Genomic DNA, 11,548 nt, shown 5'->3' on the forward strand with positions numbered 1-11,548 from the left:
AATATGTAATCATAGACTACTTTATTTGATGGCCTATTTTAGCAGCTTCTCTGGAGTTACAGTAGGCTGTCACATATACATACTTAAAACTTTCTAAGATTGGATTTATGGAATGTACCATCATAACTTCATAGGAAATGTTGTGATTCACTGTGTAGATAAGCATTTGATATTATTTGGTTTTTTTAACAGCTAAAGTGATTTGTGATTAAAAAAAAAATTAAACTTACTTTGCAATAGACAGTTTTAAAAATAATCACTCTCTAATGGTTTGCAGAAATAATTGCCAAATCAAACAGTTCAGGAACTGATTTTTTCCACAGAAATGCCTCAGAGCTCTGAGATGCAGTGACAAGTGGTGTCTAAAGGTAAATTTAACCCAAATATAGTATTTTTAATATGCTTGGCCTTGATGTATTTTAGTTAACTTCTACATTTGGTAACACAAGACTATCTGTAAAACACCAAAATGTGGATGAGACCCATACAGTGTTGCAAGTAACTTTTAGTAGAGAAAACTGAAACATGGGAGATGCAGTGAGTTTAGGATGCCAATCTGAATGATGGACTATGTCCTAGTTATCTGCAATTATGAAGCTGCCACTTACCTTCTCAAAGTCTCTGGGTTTTGATAAAATACTGTTTTTCAGAGAAGGCAACCGTCAGTAAATTATGCAAACCTCTTATATTGAGAATAATACATGAAGAAAGTACTCTTGAACAGTTACATAATTGTATGAAAGCTGTAATCTTTTTTCCTTTAAGTGCATGTAAAGGTGAGTGACTACACCTCCCACTTGTTAGAGAGGGAGAGATTTGTTTACTTTGTTTCATTGGTGTCCTAGCATAGTTCATCACAATTGTACAGACCTTATATAAATAAACTTGGTTTGTTGGTTTAATAAGGTTGATTGTTTATCCCTTGATCTGAGGTGCTAAGGGTTTCCTGTCTAGGTCTTTTTTTTCAGAAACTGACACTTCATTTATCAGTTTGGACTATTATATTTAATACTAATATTGTGAAATAATTAATGAAAAGTAAGTCCTCTTTCTTTGCAAGAGCAGCTGTTGACTCCCAGATCACTCTGTAACATCTGGAGTTGGTCCTTTTCTCTAGACTCAAATGGAGCCTCTTGGAAGGTTGGTTCACTTGCACCTCTACTGCATCTCACTTAAAACACAGACTTTGCTTGTCTTGTAGAAATCCAGTCTACTTTTGTCATCAAAAATGCTAAAGCATATAGCTGAACTTAAAGAAGCTACTGAGTAAGGTGAAACAAGATTTCTCAGGGGCGCTCAGTGTGAGGATGAGATACAACAGGCGTAATTTGAAACAGGGTAAGTTCTGCCAAGATGTAATATTTAAAAAATTACCCTTAGGACAGTTAAATAGTGAACTAGGTTGCCTGAGAGATTTTTCTGTCTCTTTTGGAGGTTTTCAAGAGAATGCTAGATTATAAGGCATGAGTAACACGATCCAGTCTTGTAGCTTACCCAGCTTTGAGAAGGAGCATGGATTGGGGATCACCCTGAGCTCCTTTCTGATCTGAATTAATGTATGAGTCCATTTTGACATGCAGAGTAATGCAGCACCCAGAATTTGTCTCACAGACATGGTGGCTTAGGGTGAGCAGTGCAGGATTTCCCAACACACATCCTTTGTGAGACTCTGGTTGTGGACACCTATAGGGTTCCTGCTAGGGCTGTGAAACTAAATTGTCCCTAGAGTGCAGGATTTCCCAACACACATCCTTTCTGAGACTCTGGTTGTGGACACCTGATTAACCGCTGAGCAGGCTGGAAGACTTGGCCTGGAAGTTTGAGTTAAGAGCTCTGAGATTTGCTTAACAAAGTGTTCCTTGCTATACTTGTGAGTTGTAAATTAGGTACTTAAGTTACTGATACATATGCAGTCTTACTTTCAGCACAGTAGTTTAGTCTTTTAGAGGGAAATGCTTAAGTAGCCAAACTTTTTTCTTTTTTTTTTTTTTTTAATCTTGCACTCACTGGTTTTACCTTACCACCATCATCAACTGCTTCAGATTTCAGATCACCTCTTACACTCAGTAGCTGAAGGAATCTCAAATGAGCAATTTTTAAAGTCTATTGTGTGTGGAATTATCTGGGTAAAAAACAAAACCCAACCCTCAACTTAGGTTTCTGCTTGGTTAGTTGGACTGTGGAGCTAGTAAATATGGAGAGTTGTAGGTAATACCTTAAACTTCTACAGCTCTTTGGAAAGCCAGCCATTCAATACTTACTTGGGGTTTTTTGTGCCTTGACATGTATCAAGATGTTAAAGGCTCCTGTGGCCCAACTATCAGGCCATAACAGGTAGGCATCACCCACATAACTCCAGGCTTTGGAGACTTGCCTCTTTTTATTTAGTATACTTCTTTCTGCTGAGAAGATGCAGTATTGAGCTAAGAGTATGAGCAGTTAAAGAAGGTAAATTAAAGTAGGAACTTCTCAGAAATAGCCAATATATTGCCATTACCTATCAGTCACAGAAGGCAGGGTATTGATAGTACTTAGGATGATGTATCTGGTATTTTATATGAGACTGCATGTAGACTGTGTCTAATTTTGGGGTTCCCCAGTTCAAGGAAGATTTCAGCCACCTGAAACAAATTTAGTGAAAGGCCACCGAGATGGTCATGGATTAGGGCTTGTTCAGCTTCTTCCAAGAAGGTGATGATGAGCACTGTAATAGTGTATTATGGCTGTTAGTAACAGGCCATAAACTTAGTACTGAGTCTGCAGGCCTGAGGAGGGATATCATGCTTCCCCTTACGAACCTTCTTTGGCCTGCCTGTATCTTTGCTTTACATAGCTTTGCTATAACAATTTCTATAACTGGCCGGGTGTCTGTGGTTAATTTTTTTTACTTCTGTTTACCTGTAGGTGGTGCAACCATAGTTTTATATATGTAAGAGTATTAAGCAGGTATTTTATGTGCAATAAGTTATTTATGACCAAAATGATGATGTGGAGAGAAATGCAGGCATGTTATGTAATAGCAGGCCTTTAGAATTGGAAACAAAGGATGTAGAATAGAAGAATACAGATTAATGATGGGGCCCATGTGTGGAACTGGAAACCCCACAGTCCTGTATTCGTGGGTGGCTACTCACCAGCAGTCAAATATGGGGGTGGGGGCATTTGGGTCTTTGTTTGGGCTGTGGTTTTTTTTGGTGAGGTTTGTTTTTTAGTAGGTTTTTCTGATTTTGTTGTTGGTTGGTGGTGGCTTTTTTGTTTGGCTTGGTTTGGTTATTTAAGGCAGAACAAGAACTGGACAAAATTGTGTTTAGGAAGTAACAGAAAAAAGAAATCACTAATAACATATGTGAAGTGCTCATATATATTTGGATTTGAAGGCAAATAAGGAAAAATAAAGATGTAAAAGCATGTTGGCAAACATAAAAACCACCCCAAGTAGATCATAGAGAGGGAGAAAGAAGAAAGCAGCAGCATATTCCACCCAACAAAGGACTTCAGATGCTGATGGCTTCAAGTTATCTTTTCCAGCTATCTGGAGATGTTGATTTTGAGATGTAGAGTAACAGTAGAAGGGTGAAAATAACCCCTAAAAAGGAGGGAAATGGAGAAATGTGTCTTACAAGTTTATTACTGCAACTTCTGTGTAAAAGTACACAACCTGTATTGTTGTTCTTTTCCTATAGTAATTACATCTACACTAATAAACTAATTGGGTTAAGATTTCCATGTGCTAATAATAAATTCTTAGCTTTACTTGTATATATGTTATGCTTCCTCTTTACCCATAAACAAGATCTTCAGTGTAACAGAAGATGCAACTTCAGGAGGAGCTAATAGCAGCCTTCCAGTGAATGTGGAGAGGTGGTCAGAAAAGTCTGCTTTTTACTGTTGTGGGTTCTGGGAGAATTAGAGACAATGGTATAATTTGAAACTACAGTTTTCATTAAAGGTGGTGGAACTCCTTTATGAGGACAGTGAACAGGCTGCCCAAAGAGCTTATCTTTGGAGGTTTTCAACTGGATAAAGCTGGAGCAATGTGGCCTTGGATCTGATCCAGCTGGGTGTAGGAGGCTAATCTTGGGGACCTCCTGAGGTCCATTTCAGTCTAAATTATACTATGACTCTATTTACAGTAGATTCTAAGTGAAGCCTGAGTTTACTTTGCTGTAGCTTGTCTGTTCCATAGTGAAACTGCTTTAAGAAAACCGATAGGAGTTACCCAGCTTGCCAAACAGGACCGTGCTATTTGCCAATGAATGATTTTTGTGAGGTCTGGCTTCTCTAAATATACAGTGCACATAAGTTTCTTAAGTTTTGTCTTTTAATTGAATGCAAAATGTAAAGTGCAGTTCTGTTACTGTAGCCCACTGCTGGTGTGGGCAGCAGTTCTCTCATTGGGAAAATCCTGGAATTTAACAACTGTCTTCCTAAATTCTGTGTGCTGCATTCCAGTAGTCTGTGGATTAAGTGTATTTTCTGTAGAGCAAATGATTTACCTAAGTGTGATTCAGTTGTGTAGAACGTATTTTGGGTAGAATGTACTCTGTGTCATTAACTTGGCACTCTTCAGTACTGGAACATGAGAGTAATTATTTGAAATGAAAAAATTGTTTTCTTAAGTGCTGGCACTCAGTGTCGAAGTGCGAGCTGGATACTTTAAGAGACTCAGTACCCTTATGCAGTATGAAGCAAGGGAGTGTATTAAGAGTGACAGTTATGGAGAGGTGTTCTTTGTGTTTTTTTTTTTCTTTTCTTCATATCAAGCTTTAGAAAAAGATTTGGTTTAATTTCTTGGTGTGTTTGATTGTGACAACAACTGATGTCTAATTCCTGAAAGCTAACTGCAGACTCTCTGCTCCACTAAAACTCTTTAGATGCCATTTTGAGCTCCTGTCTTTCAACACATTTGTAATCCCATGGCAACAGAAGAAACCCTGAGCCATAAGGAGGACGGGCAAAGAGCGGTCATAGCCTGGATACACTAGGAACCTCTGGTCCGTGAGGAGGAATACTGTGCAAACTTAAAGACACAGTATGTTGCTTTCTGATGGCAAGCTTTCCACTTCTGCCAAATGTGGAACCAGGTTTGAGTGGAGCACATTGTTTTCACCCATGTTACAGAAAACCATCATGCAGGAAGTAATTTTCTAAAATTATTTTTAAGAAACAATGAAGTTTTGAAATTTGTCAGTTGGGTAATTAGTGGTTACTCATACAAATGCTTGTAAGCAACATCCCTGACTTAATTGAATGTGCATAAATTATTGTGGATTCTGCACAAGTTTATTTGGTTTTAGTAAATGTATTCAGTTTTGCTATATGAGAACCATGGGTTTTGAGTACTATTCTGGAGAAATTAGAATAGGTCAGTACAGAAACTCATGATCACAAAAAAAGAGAAAGGGAAGAAAGCCATTGGCAAATAAACTTGCTGGAAATCTCAGGTTCATGTCCTAAATCTCACATTAACATTCAAGTAAAAACTTTATATTTCCTCAGTCTTTCTGAGGCAGATTTTTTTGTTATTAAACGTCTGTCAGCTTGTTCTGCAGAAAATACAAGGGTGGATAGGGTAATAAATTACCCAAAGATGAGTAACTTTGTCAACTTGTTAAAGACCATGTGAGACATGATTGATAAATACAGCTTAATGCTAAGTCAGCATTGAAATGGAAGCAAAGAATACAGGTTATTTTCTGGCATGAGTATATATGTATGATGACCAAAAGACATGAAGTCTTTGGGGAGATCGAATTTATGATTCAGTGTGTTGAAGGAAGGGGCAGTAGAGTAGAACATTATAGGCTGGGAGTGATCTGCCTTTGTAAATGGCATAAACAAGATCATGATGCCTTGTTTCAATGTGCCTGCTTCAGGAAAGAAATTCAAAATATCTTCCCTTTAGGGCAGGGAGGGGGATATTTCAACAGCTGTAAAATGTGCCCTAAAATCAAACAGATAAAATTTTATGTGAGACTCGAGATTATTTGGGCTCTATTGAAAGCCTGTTCTTGATTCATTTGTTGGCTCTCCTTCAAGACTACAGACAAACATGCAATTGTCAGATACCCCACCCGGCACACAAGAATATTTGCCTGGAGTGCAACAGTGTGAGTGGTGTCTACTTCATGTCTTTGTAATTCTTCCTGGTGGTATATCTGCCTACAGGTAACTTGCTTCCCTTATTTTTCAAAGTGAAATTGCTGTGTAGAAGCTCAACTACTGAAAGTAGTCATGTGGCAATCAGTTTTTAGGCTGTGTGCTGGAGGCGGTAGCAGAAGCAGAAACAATTTGAACACCAGTGACTTGGCAGCTGTTGTGTGGATCTTTCAGATAGGGCAGCTCTAGCAAAGCCATTGCTGCCCAACTGACTTTTTGTACTGATTAATGCCACGGAAATTAGAGCAAAATTATTGCTCATATCCCACATGTGCTTTAGAAGGTTACTATGACAAATTACAGCTTCTCCCAAGAGTGGTGCTAATGCAATGTTTTTTCTGGCTGCAGTTAGCACAAGCACTCACTCAACAGTCAGTTTAATGTAGTCTTCCTTGGTTGGGAGCAAACATCTGTGACTAGAAAAAGCAGATCATATACAGCATATATACTTAAAAGGAAAAAAACACACTTTTGTTTTGTGCATTGCTCTTGAAGACTTCCTAGTTGTCAAAAACTGAGAGCAGCTATTTTTACTGTAATAACGCTCTCCCCCTGGAAATATTACAATGGACTATAGAGAAAAATTGGTTTCCCAGTATTGACGTAAACTTAAATGTTTTAATAAATGCTGTCTTCATCTGAGAAAGACTAGATGAATTTCAAACACAAAGCAAATTCTGAATCAGGGTTAGTTAATTATTAAATTGATTATTGATTTTTATTTCCATTGCAAACTTCCTCAATATTTTCTCAAATGATCAAAGATAGGAAGTTGAAGATAGCAAACTATGATGGCCAAACTTGAGGTGAAATATAAGCTGAGTATCATTTTAGCATTTTATAAAATCCTCTCCTAGCTCTACTCCTGGTAAAGGATTTGCTATGAGGAGTTCTGTGATTTAGCTTAGCAACCAAAGTCTGGAAGTGGGAATGAACTTCTGTAACAGCGTGGGGCATATGGTCTTTAACAAACACCTTCGCTTTGGGCTAACATCCATTTAGTGCATAACAATGAAGAGTGAGATTTTTATTTTAGAGCATTAATATTACAGATTATACTCTTGGGTTTCCTGTAACTGTGTTGCCTGTTTCAGCTAGCACAATCTGTTCACAGCAGCTAGTGCTCTTCCAGAGACACATAAGAGTAGAGAGGGGGAAAAATAAGTTATATCTTGAAACACTTTTGGATTAAATGTCCAGAAGCCTGAAGACATACAGTCCCAAATACTATATTGTGGTCTATTTAGCCAGTGTTACTCTGTGGGAGGCAGCGGGAACTGGATAGAGTCCTCATGAGGAATGTTTTCACTCATGAGTGACTTGAATTGCAAAGTCACAGGGCAGGACTCTTCCTATGGTGATTATTTTGTGTTATTTACTAAAAGTGAAGGCAGAGCTAGTTGTGGACTGCCACACACTAAAGTTTTGACTTATGGGCAGAGACAGCCTGGGTAGTTCTTCAGGTAGTTCTTCCTGCTCTCTTCAAAAAGTGATGCATAAAGAGATCCACTGTAATATACCATAAAGTGACTCATCACTCATGACAAATTTGTTGATGACTGGTTAATAGTAATAGTCATCAGTTATTACTATAAAATTAGAAAGCATTTAAATTTTGAAGGGTTATTGCCCCTCTGTTTTTCTCTGTTCCTGCTCATGAACTTCCACTTTGAGTAAATTCTTCATTTTATCACACCTTGCGTATTTATATGGTACATTAGTTCCATTTGCTGCAGTCAGAGGGAATAAGGATGCTAACTTACCCTTGGAGGTAGAAACTAAGTTATAAGATAATCCATTTGCATAAGAAACTAAGTTATAAGATAACCCATTTTGTCTTAACATAAATAAGTCTCAGCTAACACTGTTCTTCAAAGTCCTTGGGTATTTTTGCCCTGGGCTCTTGGGGATGGGAGCAGATGGCCACAGCAGAACAACAGATGTTTTTTCAGATGTTAAAGTAGGGCTGCATTGAAGTGGGAGTTTGACAAAAATACAACAAATGTGATCCAAACCCCAGCCTTGAGAGGAGGGGCTGGCAGAGTGGGCTGTCACAGAGCAAGTGGTCCAGGCTGCATGAAGGTATTTCTAACTCTTCGTCTCTCAGCATGGCCTTTCTCAAACACCAAAGATGTGATGTGGGAGCTGCAGTGCCTGGGAAGCAAAACGAATGAAAGGCAGTGCCCCAAAGACAAACCTGAGAACTGTGCTCCTGAAGCAGGGCCTGGCTCCATTTGTAGTCTCTTGCCTTGTCTTTCCAGTTCCCTGAGCTCAGGGGAGCAGGGAGGTAAGGTTGCTCCCAAGCATGCTGAATAGCTGCCACAATTCAGCAGCATCTCCTAAGCACCCTTCTCCAAATGCCTGCACTGGCTTTTTGCCACAAGCTTATAATAACACAGCTGCATCTGATTAGGTTCTGGGAAAAAATGTGTTTGTAGTTTACTATTGCCTTTGTTTTCTTCATAAAACAACATACATATTTATGCATACTCCTTTTCTTAACTTATTACCGAGCCTGAAAATTAATCCTGTGGAAAAACCAACATGGTATTGTAGAAAGTCATTCAGTATTAAGAAGAACTGATTTGTCAAGTTCAGGGAGACAAAGCACCATTCAGCCATGGCAGGGAGCTGTCGTAACAATCCATTGGGCAAGCACATTCAGAAATTATACTTTTTGCGAGTGAAGTGAGTGACAACATTTGACCCTTTTAATGGGGTAAGAGCCAGTCTGTTGTTACAATTCTAGGTGCCTTTTTAGCACTAGCATTGAACAAACACAGCAAAAGGTGAATTTCCTGAAGGGTTTCTCTTGGTGTGGGAGGACTAAGACTGTAGTCTTTGGATGTGAATAAAGTTGTTCGGTTTGCTTGCGTGGTTGTGGAAGGAGCTAGTGGCTCACTGGCTGAACAGGTTGAGATGGTGCTTCAGCTTACACCTGTCAAAATGTTTACGTGCTCTTTTTTGTCTCCTTTATCCCAGACTTTATCTTCAGACATGAACAAAGCTAAGAGAAAATACGACTTGCTCAAAAAGTGGTACTTGCATTAGAAGCGAAAAAGAGAAGGGGCACTTGCTTGTCATGATAGAATACTTAAGGTGAAGTTTCTTGTTCCTGAAAATACCAGACCATGAGGCTACAGAGCAACTTGCATCAGTTGTGAACACTGCATTCAGTTTCCAAGAATTAAACAAACACTCCTGAAGCTAGTAATCAGGTTGGAGAGACAAGGTTTTTGTGGAATCTTTGCTAGTCTCTTTGTGGTCTTGAAATTGATTTGGGATTCATTTAAAAAAATGAAAGCAGAAACAGAATCACAGAATATGCTGAGTTGAAAGGGACCCAAGAGAACCACTGAGTCTGACTCCTGGCCCTGCACTGGACCATTCCTTGCAAGGATCTCTCTAAAAAAGTAAAGACATCCTGTGGATGTATAACTATAATAAGCTTTACTTTCTTACTTATCTGACCAGGCTGTCGAAGACTGATTTCTCTCTTTTCTGTCAGGGGACTGAAAGATTCACAATCAAATTGTGTGATGGGAGAGAAATATAGTAGGTTTTCTGACAAGTTCCCAACAGGATGGTCTTATAAATACTGCAAATCTGTCCAGTGGAGAAAGAAAGTTGTGCTGGGAATACTCCATTTCTTCTTTAGAGGGAGAAGCAGCATTCCCCTTCTAGGTGGGGAAGGACTTCCATCAGAGCTGCCAGGCTGAATCTGTTCAAATATCCCTTGGAGCCATTGTCCTGTCTCAGACAACAGCCAGTGTGGGATGATTAGGACACGAACATAAGAAATAGGTCACGAAGAAACCGTTCTTTGAGAACTTCTTAACATCCACAGTTCAGGAACATCCTGAGCCAGAGGTGGTTTTGAAACTGTTACACTTGCTCAGTAACCATCAGCAGACCTAGCCTCTTTCTGTTTGTTCACAAGCTCTTTTGGAAGCACGAGAAGACTAAACTGGCAGAAAACACAGCATTTTTTACAGCCAGTAGAAGCTAAGAAACATGAAGAGGAGTCTCTGGGACTCACTGGTCAAGAGATCTCTGGAGGAGGAATAAGGGTCAAGGAGAAACTATGATGGTCTTTGATGGATCCAAAATTTGCAGAGGAGTTGTGTACTGTGGGTGTGATTGTAGACTTAAAAAGTCAGTCTTTAACAACAGCCTTGTTGTTAAAGATCTTGAGTTTTTTTCTTATTTCAAGCAATGGTGAAGAGGAGCTAAAAGGAAGTGTGGTACTGGAGGAAACATTATTGTGGTGAGCAAGTGTCAGTGACATTCTCCAAAGCCTCTGCTTTTTATTAGATCAAGACAACTGCAACATGAGCAGTGTGAGGAGCAGAGTTCTTGCCCAACCATCATGCTTTTTAGCTGGCTGGCTTGCTGGCATGTGCTCGTTGCTGAGGTGTAAGCAGAACCAATACAGGGGTTTTGCTGGTGTGGGGAAACAAGCATAATTCTTCTGGCAGGTATGTGTGTTCACAATGTCCTCTGTTGTGAGGATTCAGCTGTCTGAGCTGCGCTACCCTGGAAAAGACTGGGAGAAATTGCTATAGTGTCTGTCACTTGCTACCCACATGACTTTGCCATCTTTCTTAATTTGATTACAAGATCACTTTGCTTGGGACTTGTCCTAAGGTCTTATTTGGTTGACAATATATAATCCACTCTCTCTTTCTCTTTATATCCCATTTCTGGGATATACTTTTCTAATTATATCAGACAGTGGCTATATGCCTTCATTTTTAAGGCTCTCTGCTATTCATTCCCACCCTATTAATTCTCTTTCATTGTTAATGAGGCACTGACTCCTGTCTCTGATCTCTATGGCTGACTTAAATATTTTTCAGAAAAGTTCCTCCATGCTTCCTTACCATGCTGCTTGTCCAGTTTCGAGGCACTTTATGTGAATATTCTCAAGGATATCAATTCATCCTTCTGTTTCCTCTACAGAGCCCCAGTTCCCCACCCTGGCACCTCTAGCCACGCTACCTTCCTTTTGTGTTTGCTTCCCAGCCTGTCAGGCTCAGCCTTCTGCCCTGGCTCTTGCCTGGGCAGTGCACCACAGCCATCCAGCAGGAGAAAGCAGCATTTTTAACCTCACATTTAGTGGCAGGTGCCAGTGTAGCACCAGCTTCTGCAGTCTTATTTTGGGCTGCAAGTCACTGACAGAATTTTCCAACAGGAGGTTAAAAAGAAAATCATGTTCCAGGCTGAGGCCACTGCCATGTGGTTTTTCATCCTGCCAGTTGGCAAAGTACTGCTGCTGAACTGCCACTTCTGTTTGTTAATACTTGTTGCAGCTTTCCTTTGCTTTAGTTTTCTGTTTTAATGTAAGGTCAGAAAAAGAGATTTTGCTAGGTGAATTTTGTGAATTTGT

Source organism: Onychostruthus taczanowskii, unplaced genomic scaffold, assembly GCF_017590055.1.
Source record: "Onychostruthus taczanowskii isolate IOZ18803 unplaced genomic scaffold, ASM1759005v1 scaffold1, whole genome shotgun sequence".
NCBI lineage: Eukaryota > Metazoa > Chordata > Aves > Passeriformes > Passeridae > Onychostruthus > Onychostruthus taczanowskii.